The sequence below is a fragment of the Cupressus sempervirens genome, chromosome 2 (assembly GCF_028749045.1).
Source record: "Cupressus sempervirens isolate cs-2001-9-10 chromosome 2, ASM2874904v1, whole genome shotgun sequence".
NCBI lineage: Eukaryota > Viridiplantae > Streptophyta > Pinopsida > Cupressales > Cupressaceae > Cupressus > Cupressus sempervirens.
In genome coordinates, this window is record NC_143119.1 from 109,173,398 (window position 1) to 109,187,617 (window position 14,220).

The 14,220-nt window shown below is 36.9% G+C and overlaps 1 pseudogene; it reads left to right on the forward strand.

The window, feature by feature from the left end:
* The first annotated feature begins 2,228 nt into the window (after positions 1-2,228).
* LOC149571267 (cullin-1-like) overlaps positions 2,229-14,220 on the forward strand; it is a 152,817-nt pseudogene continuing 140,825 nt past the window's right edge.

Consider the following 14,220-nt stretch of genomic DNA (forward strand, 5'->3'; position numbering starts at 1 on the left):
CTCCCAGAGATCTGAATCCTCGCCATGCCCATAAGGAGCATGCATCCCTAGACAAAGCCACTATTGGCACTCAAAATTGCATTCTCATTTTGAGCATCTTTTTGAAATTTTGAGTCAAATCAAGCCCCATAAATGCATATGTAGCTAGCTATACTTGATTGTACCTTTGAGGCCCCTAGGGTGTTTAATGTTTCTAACACCCTGCATTTAGCCTGTCTAAGCATTCCATGAAGAAAAATTGAGATTCCGAGCCATTTTGTGAAGTCTCATTTTGAGCTAGTTTCAAATCTGTATTTTCACCTGTGTCAAATGTTGGAGTTGAGGAAAGCCAACTCCGAAGATGCCAAGATCACCTGCATGCGAAACCTGTCAAAGAGAAGCCATAGAAGGGAAGAGCATGGAGCACGGGAAAAAACCCTAAATGGACATGAGAGACACCATGAATGCAAACACAATGAGAAAATGTATTTACAATAAGAAATGATGTTCAATGTGATGTTCAATGTTTGAATACAATGAGAGAGAGCCCGAATATAAAGAGCTCATGGAAGCTTGTAGAACAAGCTGGAAGGAGGTAGAAGATAAGGATGACAACAAGAAGGGAACAAACTCCTGTGTTGTCAACAACTAACCATTACATGCATTAAATATGAAATATTAAATAAATGCATGACCTAAGTAAACTTAAGCAATAGAATAAATAATTAATAATTAATTATTTACTCTAACACCCCCCCTTAAGTGCAACTTAGGGAAATGCCTTAAGCTCAGAAAACAAAGATGAAATGCATAATGGGTCCCGGCAACGAGGCCATTTTAGGTACCCAAGTACAATGCAAGAAGATGAAACCTCTGTAAGCAAGGAAAGAGAGAAAACCACATGGGAAAAACCCTCCCCTAAAAAGAGGTAAGAACCTAGTGAAGAGCTGAAGAAGTCTCCAACTAGGGAAATTGTCCCTTAAACAGGAACAATGAGTGATCATGAAGAAGCAGCATCACTGAAGCATGAAGAACCACAAATCTATCAAACTGCTAATCTGAAGAAACCTCCATGGAAGAAGAAGGCACGAACTGAGCATGTCTATATGGTAGATGATCCATCTCACCGAAATGCATAGGTAGCCAGCCACTGTAATCGCCTTGTATGTAGGATCAACCACTGAATACATAGTTCACACTATCGAACCATCGAACCATGGATGCATTAGAACACAGCATAACCCCCCCTTAATGCAAACGGGGTGTGATGACAAGCAACTGAGAAGGTGAGCCAAATCTTCTGCAAACGAACCAAGAACGAGGAGAGAGGAAAAGAAGTACAGACACCGATAAAGACACGGTCTAACTGACTCTGCATGGGCTAATGTCGTGGAAGGGACACTCATTTGACAAAGGGAGAATGCCTAAAACAACAAACAAATAATCCCCCCATGGTGCTTTATGAAAATAGTGCAAGTACACCTGACTCAAAACAACGTTCATGACTCCCGAAATACAAAAGTGACAGTTTATCTCAGTGCGAAATAGAAAAGTGCTTCAAAAGGATAGCTACAATGATCAGAACTGAAAAAGAGCTGAACCAAAAGAAAGTACAGCCAAAAAGAAAGCAAACCATGCCAGGAAAATGATCCTCGGGCCTAAAATACTCAAAATATTCACCATAGAGAAAAAATGCCAAAACTATGATAGAAAGAGAAGAGGCCAAAAAAGAAGAAAAAAGACTATAGTTCTGAAAAGTACACAGAACCAGCTTTCCAAAAATATAAAGTTTTCCAAAAACAGACATGGGACGCAAAAGATATGCATGCTGGAGTCAAAAATAGGACTTCGGACTTTAACTGAAAAAATGGGCAATAAAATAGCATCAAAACCTAAAAATACCTACACCAAAATCTCCGTCTCGGAACTAGGTTTTCGGCGCTTCTTTTGGATCGGAAAAATACCTCCGTATGCAAGAGTTATGGCCAAAAAACCACAAGTAGGTCCAAAAGAGAACTTGAAGGAGAGTGCAAGCAAGGATGATGACATAGGGATGATGTCATGCTGACGTCAGCAGACCCTGAGATTTAAATTGACGGCTCGTCAACCATCGCAGCAAAAAAAGAGTGCCACGTGGCATAGCCACGTGGCAGCTGACGTGGCAGGGGTGACGTGGCAGGTCCACGTGGCAAGGTGCCACGTGGCGCCCAGGCCACGTGTCACCCCCGCAGTGGCTGACTCGGCTGCAGATGTGGCGCAGAGTTGTCAGGCGAAGCTGTCGGAGCGGTGGGCAGAGAACTGGCGGAGGTGGCCCCAGGGGCGGCGGAGGCAGAGGAGCCACCGGCGGAGGGCGGCGGACGGGCGGCGGCCGGGCCACGGCGGAGCGCGGGCGGCGCTGCCTGCTGCGGCTGCTGCGGGCGGCGCGCGGGTGGCGCGGCGGCGGTGCGCTCGAAATCCATTTTTAAAAAAAAAATTTATGCTCTGCGTTCGTACGATCCATACGGCAGACTCCTGGAGGCCTCAAAAGATCGCCAAAAATGCCCCGTCTCCAAAAATGAAAAGCTTTATATGAATCCTGACTGTAAACGGCCTTCCGGATCCAATGGTGATGTCCGTTTGGTCCCAAAGTGCTCCAAAAAATTGCTGATCCCCTGATTTGAAGAAAAATTGCACAAACAAACTAGGGTTTGTGACTTCAAATCACGGCTTCAAAATTCTTCAACGAAGCAATAGCAGGAAGGCTCTGATACCATGTTGGAGTTGAGAAAAGCCAACTCCGAAGATGCCAAGATCACCTGCATGCGAAACCTGTCAAAGAGAAGCCATAGAAGGGAAGAGCATGGAGCACGGGCAAAAACCCTAAACGGACATGAGAGACACCATGAATGCAAACACAATGAGAAAATGTATTTACAATAAGAAATGATATTCAATGTGATGTTCAATGTTCGAATACAATGAGAGAGAGCCCGAATATAAAGAGCTCATGGAAGCTTGTAGAACAAGCTGGAAGGAGGTAGAAGATAAGGATGACAACAAGAAGGGAACAAACTCCCGTGTTGTCAACAACTAACCACTACATGCATTAAATATGAAATATTAAATAAATGCATGACCTAAGTAAACTTAAGCAATAGAATAAATAATTAATAATTAATTATTTACTCTAACATCAAATAGTGACAGGAGGCCTTGTTTGCAAGTGAATATCTTGCACCTAGAAATTTTTTGTGACCCGCCACTTTGGGAGTGTCTAGTATAAATACCTGAGAACTTATGCTTCATATTTTGAGTCATTTTGTATCTGTTTGACTAGGTTTTGAAACCCTCAAAGTTGGTCAGTTACTGTTTTCATGCTTTTGCAATTAATTCAAAATTCTGGAAAGCCCTATTTGACAAGTTATAATTTTTACCTAGTTCATCAAAATGCTAAATTTCCTTTTGCATTGTATTGTAGATGTCAAAGACTTGTTATGTTTCAAGTTTTAGCTCATGACGAATCCGTTTGATCAGTTTTCAAACACAATTCCAAATGTAATTTCTATCTTTTTACTAGTGTCAGCATTTGCAGATTGATCAGTACCCCTATTCGGGATGTCATAACTTGAGATTTGTGCTTGGTAATATCAAATGGATTGTACCATTGTGTTGTACTCTGAAAATACTCCAAGTGTGTCAGTTTGCAAGTCATGATGACTCTGTTTGCACACTTTTTCAGGTCAATTCCATTTGCAAAAATAACTTTTCTGCCATTGTTTTAGTCTACAATTTCTGAGTAGCCCACTTTGATTGATTGCCATTTTCATCCTATTATTCATCATGATCCTAAATTGTAGATCCATAATGTCCTCATGATAGAGAACCAATGCCCTAGTTTTCATTTTCCCAAGTGTTAATTTTCCTAGATTTCAAAGCCAAATCCAAACCCAATTTATTATTTTCTGACATGTTTTCTTCCAGGTAGTTTTGAGTAAGCAACTTTAATAGAAAATATCTTTTGACTCTAAATTTTTCATAAGATGAGATCTGATAGGGTGAAAGTATGTAGAGCAAAGATTCAGTGTGCCAATTTTCAGGGCTTGGTCAGTTGTTTGAGTCAATTTTTAAGGCCAATCAATTGATCTCCTAACATGAAATTCACAGTTTGCAGATCAATGGAAAATTTGGTTTTAGTTGATTAATCAGTGGTTGAACTTGGTTTTAATCAATTTGAGAAGGTCGGTGGATCAGTTTGAAGGTTCAATTGTTCGAAAACAAAAAAAAAATTAGCCAAACCCATTTTGGGGTCCAACTAATTGTATCAGGCTGATAGACATGTGGGATTGAGAAAATTTTGAAAAATTGAAGCAACTATAACTCATTGAATATTAGATATACATGTATGCATATATCAAAGAGACAAGTGAATGTTCAAAATGAGGAGTAACATTGATATCCACTATATGTGTTTAAGATATAAGGGACAACATACAAGTCACAAAACATACAATAAAAGAATCTTGTTTGTCAACCTCCTGGACCCCGTGTTGGAACCAGAAGGATGGGAAAGCTTGGCCAATGAGAAGCCATATTTAGAATCATTTGATGACATTGTTATTTATGAATCACAAATCATGGATTTCAGCGTGGATGACAAAAATGTGAATCCAAACTTAAGAGGGACATGTCTTGATTTTACATCACATGATTCTACAGGAAGGTGCCATTTGAAGAAGTTGGTAGAGTCTGGTCTAACACATTTGCACTTGCTACCTAGTTTCCAATTCATGAGTAACGATAAAGGGAATTGGAAGTTTGTTGACAAGGACACATTGGCATTGCTAGCACTAGATTTAGAAGAGCAACAAGTATAAGGAATGGTTTTTAAGAATGCAATGACTCATTTTTTGTTGATACAAAAGTCAGAACAAATAAGTGCTACCCTGTAGGATTCATGGATGTTGTGTCTTAAAAAAAAACCAATGAGAACTTTAGGCTTCTCTATGATGCTCAAGGTCATTTTTGCCTGCACTAAATCAAGGATGAGGAAGCAAAGTGTAAACTTTGCAAAGTTTGTGGAGTTCAGTTTGGAGATAAGGGTATCCCTTATCTTAACATTTATAATGGGCGTATCATTAGGTACCCAGATTTGTTGATCAAAGCCATTGACACTATCAAAATTGATGTTGGTAATATTGTCATGGTTACTAGAGGTCATAACAAAGGCCATGTTGGAATGATTAATAACAAGGGAGAAAATCCAAAGAGAGAAAAGCCACATGAAAAAAAGTATAAAATAAAAGCCTCACGCAATTGCAAGCAAGGCAAGCTCATGTTAAAACAAGTTGGAGCACTTGGCATATGCAAAGAGAGCCCCATGTTTTTAAAGGAGTAACCACACACCTTGCAGAAAAGCTGCCAAATGTGGAGGAGCATGGAAAATTAAAAGAGAGGGTGGCAGTGAGTGTTTAAAGTCCAAAGTCACTATCAAAGGAAGAGTCAACATCAACTAGCATGCTAATGGAAAAGATGCCCATGTAGCTAAGGGAAGTATAAAATCCATGCCAAAGAGAAAAAATGAACGTAGAGCACACAATGATGCCATATTCAAAAGAAGCTCATGAAATTCAAAAGGTAGAGAGAAGGCCATCACTGCACAAGAAAGTGAAGCAGGGTTAGTTGAACACAAGGCCACATAGTCAAACAAATCAAACCCATGCATGGAATGAAAGAAGCAGAATGCGTAGAACAGGATAAAAAGAACCATGGCATTAGAGAGCAGTTCAATTGCAAGGGAAGGTCAATGAAAATTTGACTTTCTATATAAAGAGAAAAAGAATCCACTGCTAGTAGGAAGACCTCAAAACTGAGACAAGAAGTAGGCATAAAAGAAGCCTTCCACACATATAAGGAAAAGTAACAGGTCAACATTAGAAAAGCTACCATGCCAAGCTTGGAAGTAGCTATAGCTTGCAATAGTCAATGCATATAAAATGAGGACAAAGTTGCTTCAAAGGATACAAAGGGTGTATACATGCCACATGTAAGAGGATCCCATGCTTTCAAATAAAATCAAGGGATGCCATTTACTGTGTTGAAAACTAGAAATAAGGCTCGAACATTATTAGCACCATATCAAGTAAGCCTTTAAGTCGCTAGCCATCTAGTATAGAATGAACAAACCCACAATGATTTATCCCACATTCTTTGTGGAGACATTTCTTTTTTTTGTTTAAATACAACCATACACAAAGGCATTGTGTCTAGCAAGACAAGCCTTTTCAGAGGTAGCACCTATGTGGTGGGTCTGACCCAAATAGTTGGAGAGGATTGGGAAATAATTTTGAATGCAAAAATGCATGGAAAAGAGGTGACATCAGAATGGAATCTTGCCATGAAAGTTCAAAAATTTGGCTAGTCACTATGTCGCTAGCTAGAAAATCCAAGGATTTTCAGCTAGCGAGGTAGCAAGTTGCCAAAAAAAAACTTTAAAAATGGCAAGGGGTTGATAAGTCAGTTTGGGTCCCACCTACAGGTGTGTTAGTGAATTAAAAATGACATGTGACAAAGTAGGTGATGATGTGGCGAGATTGTAGATAGAGGAAGGAGATCATGCCACGTGGCACATCTGGTAGTCCTCGCTATCTCGCTAAGGAGAAGTTGCTCACGCAATAACATGGCAACATAGTGAGGGTAGAGGTGGTGATGATACATGGCGTGAAACTAGCTGGCGGTGACATGGAGATGCTGACTGAGCAGTGAGGTGGTAATGTTGTGATGACTTGGCAGGCTAACCAGAGGTCGCCATGTGGCAAAAAATAGGGATAAAGGAAAAATGAGAATATTTAAAGTATCAAATATTTTATCATTTTTTCTAAATATTGCATATGCATGTTAGAGAATTTTACATTCAAACTGGGTATAATCTAAAGTTTAGAATTTTGAAAATTTAAAATTTAAAATTAAGTTGTAGATCAGACATTTATAGAAAGGGGGGACATCCTTTCAAACTGAGATTCTGAAGGTTTCTAGTAAGAAAAGTATGCGATATTATATATCGCTGGAACTAGAACGAGATGAAATTTTTGAATCTGAAGTCAATTTTTGCACAAGTCCTCACTGGTTTGTACTATAGGCCAATTTGTAAAATCTGGGGCATTAGTGGCAGAACAAGCAAATTTAATTACTGATCATCAGAATTGGTCATGAGGTAGATATAAAGGCTTGGTGAAATGTAAAAGTGAAGAAAATTGATTTTAATCAATTTTATTGTATTGTTGAGTCCATTTCAACTAATTTTTATCTTTTACCTTGAGTTCACTTTTACCTCAGAATTAGTTATGATCTTTCATCATGATGTTTCTGTGATATTTGATGCCTCTGAAAGAAAATTGAAAAAGGGGATCTGATAGGTAGTTGAGGAGAGAGATTAGAGAGATTCTTTTCATGGAAAAGAGAGGGAATTTCATGTGGATAGATGTCAATTGTAGATTCAATCTAGGAATTCCTTACTCTATATCAATCTCATTCTTTCTCATTGTTCTAGTTCCAGTTTCTAGGAAGAAAAAGTTCATTACTATGAGACCATTGGTTCCAGTATTTTGACATGTTTCCTTGACTGTGAGACCATTCTTTAGCATAATTCTCTCATGTAAATAGTAGTAGTGCAGATAATAAAGAAAGTTCTGATATGTTAGGTGTTTTCATATTTTAATTTTGTGCATCTAAATGTATAGTCTCAAGGAAATCAATACATATGAGAAATAATTTCACTAGTTTCATTCTTGTTCTTGTCTCCTGTCTCAGAAATCTATAAGTCTTATGTGGTCTTGGAACAAAGATCTAAGATCCATTTGCATCCCCTTCAAGTTGTATGTTTGATGTATTTTTTTGTTGGACCAAAGGGCCAAGTAAATGCTTGATATGTTTAACAAGGTTACTGGTTACTTGAGAAGGATATTTTGTGAGAATGAGATTTGAATGAACACTAATGTCTGAATCACAAGGTGATTAGATAGATCTAATGTATGGGTGTACAAAATATGTCCTAATGTCACAGATGTATGTTTTGAATTCATGGAATTGCCCAATGGATTAGGCACTGATTAGTTATAGGATCACTTGTTATGCTACTACACATTTGAAGTTGTGTTGAGTCAACATCATTAATCAAACATTTCCCCTTTCATGTTGAAAGTTATTCAAAGCTTAACCCTCACTTAGCTTACCAGTTTCATGAGTTAGGTCATTAGATATTTCATGCTTGTGATTCCTAGTTAAGTATAGAAGATTTAGGGGTTTGCATCTATTATTCTAGATTCTGAATATGGTCATTGCACTGGTCACATAATTGGATTGTAAGAGGTTCACCCACCTAGGTTTTGCAAATCCTGAAGTGTAGAAGGAGTGTAGCCTTATAGTTGGCCCAGGTTCTTGGTAAATTGTGTCCATTGTTGGAGATAGTTGCCCATAGATGCATTCTTACCTTGCATACTTGGTTGTTCAAATTCTGTTAAATCAAGATCCAACACTCTATTCTAGAGATAATCTTTTAAATGCTTATCCACCCTCAAGTATCTAGGTGTTCTATCTAGATCCTTAAAGATTAAACTCTATTCTAGAGACAATCTTTTAAATGCCATCAATCTCAAGTATCTAGACATTTTGTCTAAATCCTTAAAGGTTAAACTTCATTTTGATGAAAACCTTTAGTATGCTTATCATTTTGGGTATCTAGGTGCTCTGCTTGGATTGCTTGGGATTAATCTTTGTTCTAGAGGTAGTCCTTAAAAGCTTGTCAATTGGTCTCCATATTATCAACTTCACAACCAATCTTATCTTCGCATCATTGCTTCCTAATTTTATTTGAATTGAACATGTTGCTCACACATTCATTCAAAGAGAGGCAAAATGTAATACCCCAAAATTGGCTCATTACCATGATCACCAATTCTAGTCTATTTTAATCAATCCTAAAGTCCTATCTTATTAGGCAATTCTTGTTCTGACATTCGCTACTTGACTTTATTGTTAGATGCAAAATACCCTAACCTACGTCCATCATACTTATTATTTAATTCCTATAGTATTTAATCATATTAGTTGCATTGAACCTATTTGATTTAAATTTAATTTAACCTAAAGTATTTATTCTTTATTAATTAAATTGTCACCTAAGGCTAATGTACTAAGGAGTTAAATTTATTTTATTTAATGAATATGCCTATTCTAGTTAATTGAATGAAATTATTTAATTAAATAGAAAAGGTATTTATGAGGTCATATCTCATTTTATTAAATTAAATATCTTTCCTAATTCTACTCTTCAGTTCTAAATGGAAACTTTGAGTGAACTACCTCTCGAATTGGAATCAGTCTAGTTAACTTAATCTCACACCCATGACAAGTTCAGTTAACTACTCATCACACTCAAATCAGAAATAGATCACTTCACCTGCACAAGGAAGTTTCCATCTTAACTGAATCTTTTCTTCAATCCTAACCGTCGATCTGAGTTGATCTCACCTATTGATGGATTCTAGGAATTCTATTTAATGGACTCATAATTCCTCATTAAGGAGGTTGAATTAAATGAACATCAAATTGCTACTACATTTTCTACTCACTTAGCTCATATATTTTCACACATTTACATTCCTAGCTTAATTTCATCTAGTTTTAAATATGCATATGCTTAATCTAGTCATTTTACATGTTCTTAGCTTAATTACATAACAAATTTAGAATACTTTGCACATTCATCTAGACTAGCTAGATTTCTTTATATCCTTCATTCTTAGAGGGTCCAATTGCCTATACCTCAAATCTAAGGGCATTAATAGGAAAAATCCTTCTAGATAGAAGGCAACAAGTCACCTTGCAGGACTCCTCTTGGGTGAACATCTCGTGTTCATTCGAGGATGAAATCGCAAATAAGGACCATGTTGAAGTGTGTGTGTTAATAAAGGCTACAGTTAATACATACAGTAACGTCCAATCTTGAACTTTACAATACATTGTTCACTTACCAATATCTTATGCTCATATTTGATCCATGAAACATGATAGGGTTTAGGATGCTTCAACCTTTGCAATTGCAACTTTATAACCAACTCTTCTAATGCCAAATTCATAGAACTTCCACTATCAATGATTATCTTGCAACATTTTCCAACCATCTTACATCTAGTTTTGAAAAGACTTCTCCTTAAGACAGATTCCTCATCACTTCCCTTATTACATAAGGTTCCTCTTACCATCATATTTTCTCCAACCTCAAGTCCACTTGGTGAACTCTCATCATCTCCTTGAAACATAGCACTTTTGTTGCCTTGCCTACTTTCATAGGATATACGTTCAGAGGATCTATGCCCTTGTTTACCACACTTGAAACAATTACCATGAAAGCCACCTCTAGAATAAGAAGTACCTCTTCCTTGGTAAGAACCAATACCTCCTTAGTAAAAATCACCACCTTTCCACTTGGTCTTGTTTTTTTCATCATTCTTCCATTTATATTTACCCTTATCTTGCACAAAATTGTTTGATTTTCCACCTTCTCCATAAGATCTACCTCTTCTTCTCTAGAATCTGCCACCTCTAACTCTTTGTCTTTGTTCATGCTTCTTTGTCAAGATCTCCTTAGCTTTCAAGGCATATTGGTATGCTTCTTCCACACTTTCCAATTTCACAAAACTTATCTCATCTTGAATTACATATCTTAATCCATTTATGTATCTTGCAATTTTCTCAACATCATCATCCACGTGTCCAAATCTTATGTCCAATATATAGAATTCCTTAGTATAATCCTTCACAGTCATGTCTCTTTATCTCAAATTATGCATCTTTCTCAACAAGCTAACTTGATAATTAGTAGAAAGGAATTTATTTTTCACTTTATTCACCATCTTCACCCAAGTTTTGATCTTTCCTTTCCTCTCCTCAATCTATCAGTTTGCAAATGCTCCCACCATAGTGAGGCATGTCCCTTTAACCTAGCAACTATTATCTTCACCTTCCTATTATCAAGAGTGCTTTCATACTCAAAGAACTTCTCCATTTCAGAGATCCAATCCAACATAGTATTGGTTTCTAATTTTCCATCACAAGGAACAACTTCTACAGAAGGCTTTGAACTTGCTCTTGATAATACTCTGAATGATCTTGCTTCATCTTGGTCTTCTTTAAATTTTGGATTAGGGTTTGGTGATATTGCTTCATCATCACTTACACCATCAAGATGTGCCCCTCTCCTCTAGGCTATCTCCATAGGATCTAATCTGGCTTCAATCTATCTTAATGTATCCAATATTACATTATCAACATTTCCTCTACCTCAAACCATCTTTACAAATCAAGTTCCCACAACATCATCACCCTCTACAAGTTATAGGTCCAATCCACAAAACTGCTACCCCACAACCAAATTCACTTAGGGTTCTACATGATCCAATCACCACAAGGATGAACCTCTACTTTGATATCACCTGACATAGGGGGAGAAGAAAAACTAGGGCTAAAGGCACACTTAGCTATCCAAACCACCCTACGAGAGTTAACATAGTGGAAACACAACATAGAGAAGAATGAGCGAAGGAAGAAGAAGCAAAAACACTTATTGATTCTTCAAATATTCAACTACATGCCTAGTTATAAGGCCTTCTAGGTTATGATCATATAACAATTCAATTATAATCCTCGATGATCCTACTTAACATTCTTGCTCCTTACTATTCTAAGTTCTTTCTAAAACTTAATCCTAGGCCTTCTTAAATACTTGTCCAATCATAGGTCAGCCTATCACAAAACTAAACCTTACATTAAATGTATGCATAGCCATAAGTTGGCTTATAAGAAATATTAACTACCTATACCAAAATTAAATATGAGCAAGGTTGGCCAAAAATGGAACTAGACATAGACTACTTAGCAAATGAAGACTTTGAAAAATACTGGCACTCAACAACCGAAGGGAACTTTGCAACCATTTAGAAATCAGCAATGGCAGAGAACTTGACAACCAAAGGATCACTTAGCAACCAAAGGAATCAATTAGTTGCAACTAAGAACTTTGGAACAACTAAACCTATAGTGACCACTAAAAGTTCAGTAATGCAAGACATTGAACTCGACAAAAAGGAAACAAAATTCATGTAGGATATTAGTGCAACCTAGGATGCTCGTGCATCACATAGACCCCTATGGCCATGCTCTTCCTCTCAAGATATATGATCTTGTGCATCTCATGGAACATATGGCACTAACCCCATCTATAGCACACCAACTCATCCAACATTTGTTGCAACATCCTACCCCATCCACACTCAAGTCCATGCTAACCTCTATCATGCATTAGAAAGAAATTAATAAATATTCCCAATATTGCTTCCAACCTATGAGTGGGTTTGTATGTATGCACTAGCTCAACCCATGTGATGGCTTTGCCCATGATGAGGTCCTCCTAGAATATGGTCCTTAGTGCTTTTGTGCTTGTTCATGGCATTGTGTCAAACACTACCCATGGTCCATGGAGCAAGATCTATAGAATCTTGTAAATGTCCTCTAGAGAAATAGTCATCTCTCCCTGGGGTAGGTGGAATGTGTTTATCTCCAAATGGAAATGCTCAATCAATGTTTTCAGTAGGTTGTGATTCACCAGCAATGTGAGATTCCAACAAAGATATGACAAAACAAGGGTGTTAATTTGTTCCATGTCAGCATCATCTAGCTATCCTATCAAGGCTCCATAAGGTAGATAATGCGATCTAAAATGGACGTAAGGAAAGCTACCCTACACACACAAAAACAACATGCAAATAATCAGTCTCAAATAGGGAGAAATGATGAATAATAGTACAAAATATCAATAAGAAATCAAATTTCAAACATTCAATTTTGCAAATTACACTAATTTTTCACACGAGATTTCATCTTCTTATATGAAATTGCACCTTTTGCATAAGGAAACACATTCTTGTGCAAGAAATTTCAAAATACTCAACGCAAAAAATAACTAAGTTTAGGATTTTTCATGTAAGAAGTGGGTCTCTTCCACATGAAGAAACCTAGCATGTTGGATGAAGAAATACTAGGATTGTACTTCTTCATGAAAAAGGTGATTCTATGTCACACAAAGAAAGAAATCCTCATGAGAGAACCAACATGACAACATTAAAAACACCATAAAAATGTTTAAATGACCCAAAACGTGTAAAACTATTCAATGCAAATTGAGATTATTAATGACTCACTAGAGGTCCATAGTTTTTTAGCCAACTATATCACCTAAAATTCTTGAATTGATGCATATGTATGGGGACCACCATCTTTCTCCTTAGAGCTCTCTTCTCCACAAAAGACAAAAGCACAAATGAATTCAAAATGACCCTTTGAGCCCTTATATAGGTTTTGACCTAATTTTTTGAAGTGTTAAATTTGGCATGAAAATCACCCCCTAGCTAATTTGGCTACTCTAAACCCATTTTTAGGATCAAGTTTGAAATCTGACACACTTAAATAGCTCAAAATTACATTTTAAAATTTTGGGACTAATGCAATTGAACACTTATGCAATTCATTTTTCTAATACTTTATGAATCTTGGAATCTTTTCAAATCACTTTTTTCTTCAAATTTTCTATTTTTTTGGAAAATTCAACTCTAGTCAACTCTAGTCAACTTTGGTCAAAGTTAGTCTTTTGGACCTCAAATTCACTTTTAATCAACTTCAAATTTTCTTCAAACTCTTTTTATATGTTCTACATTCTTCTGAATCTTAGATTTCTTCAGTTTCTTTCAATATACTACTCAACATCACTATTTTCCTTTGTCATCTTTCAATTTTGTTCCCAAGGGGGTAGGATAATTATATTATTAAATCTTTCAAAACAAGCTTCATCTTAATCTCAAACACTATGTCCTAATCACTAGGGGCATCTTTTTTCCCTCTATCTAGCATCTATGTCATCTATTTCATCTTTTGATTAGCTGATCACATTTATAATAACTGATATCATAGTTCAATGGATGGGTATTAGGACAATCTAATCTTGACTCTTGAGGATCAAGCGTCATTCTAGGGATGATTCTATGACTCATGATAGGTCTTGTTATCTCTTTCATGGACTAGTATCTAGGTGTTCTATCTAGACTCTAGGGGATTAAGCTTTGTTCTGGAGATAATTCCAATTCTTGCTAAGGATTAAGCTTTGTTCTAAAGATAATCCTAACTCTTTCTAAGAATTAAACCTCATTTTGGGGA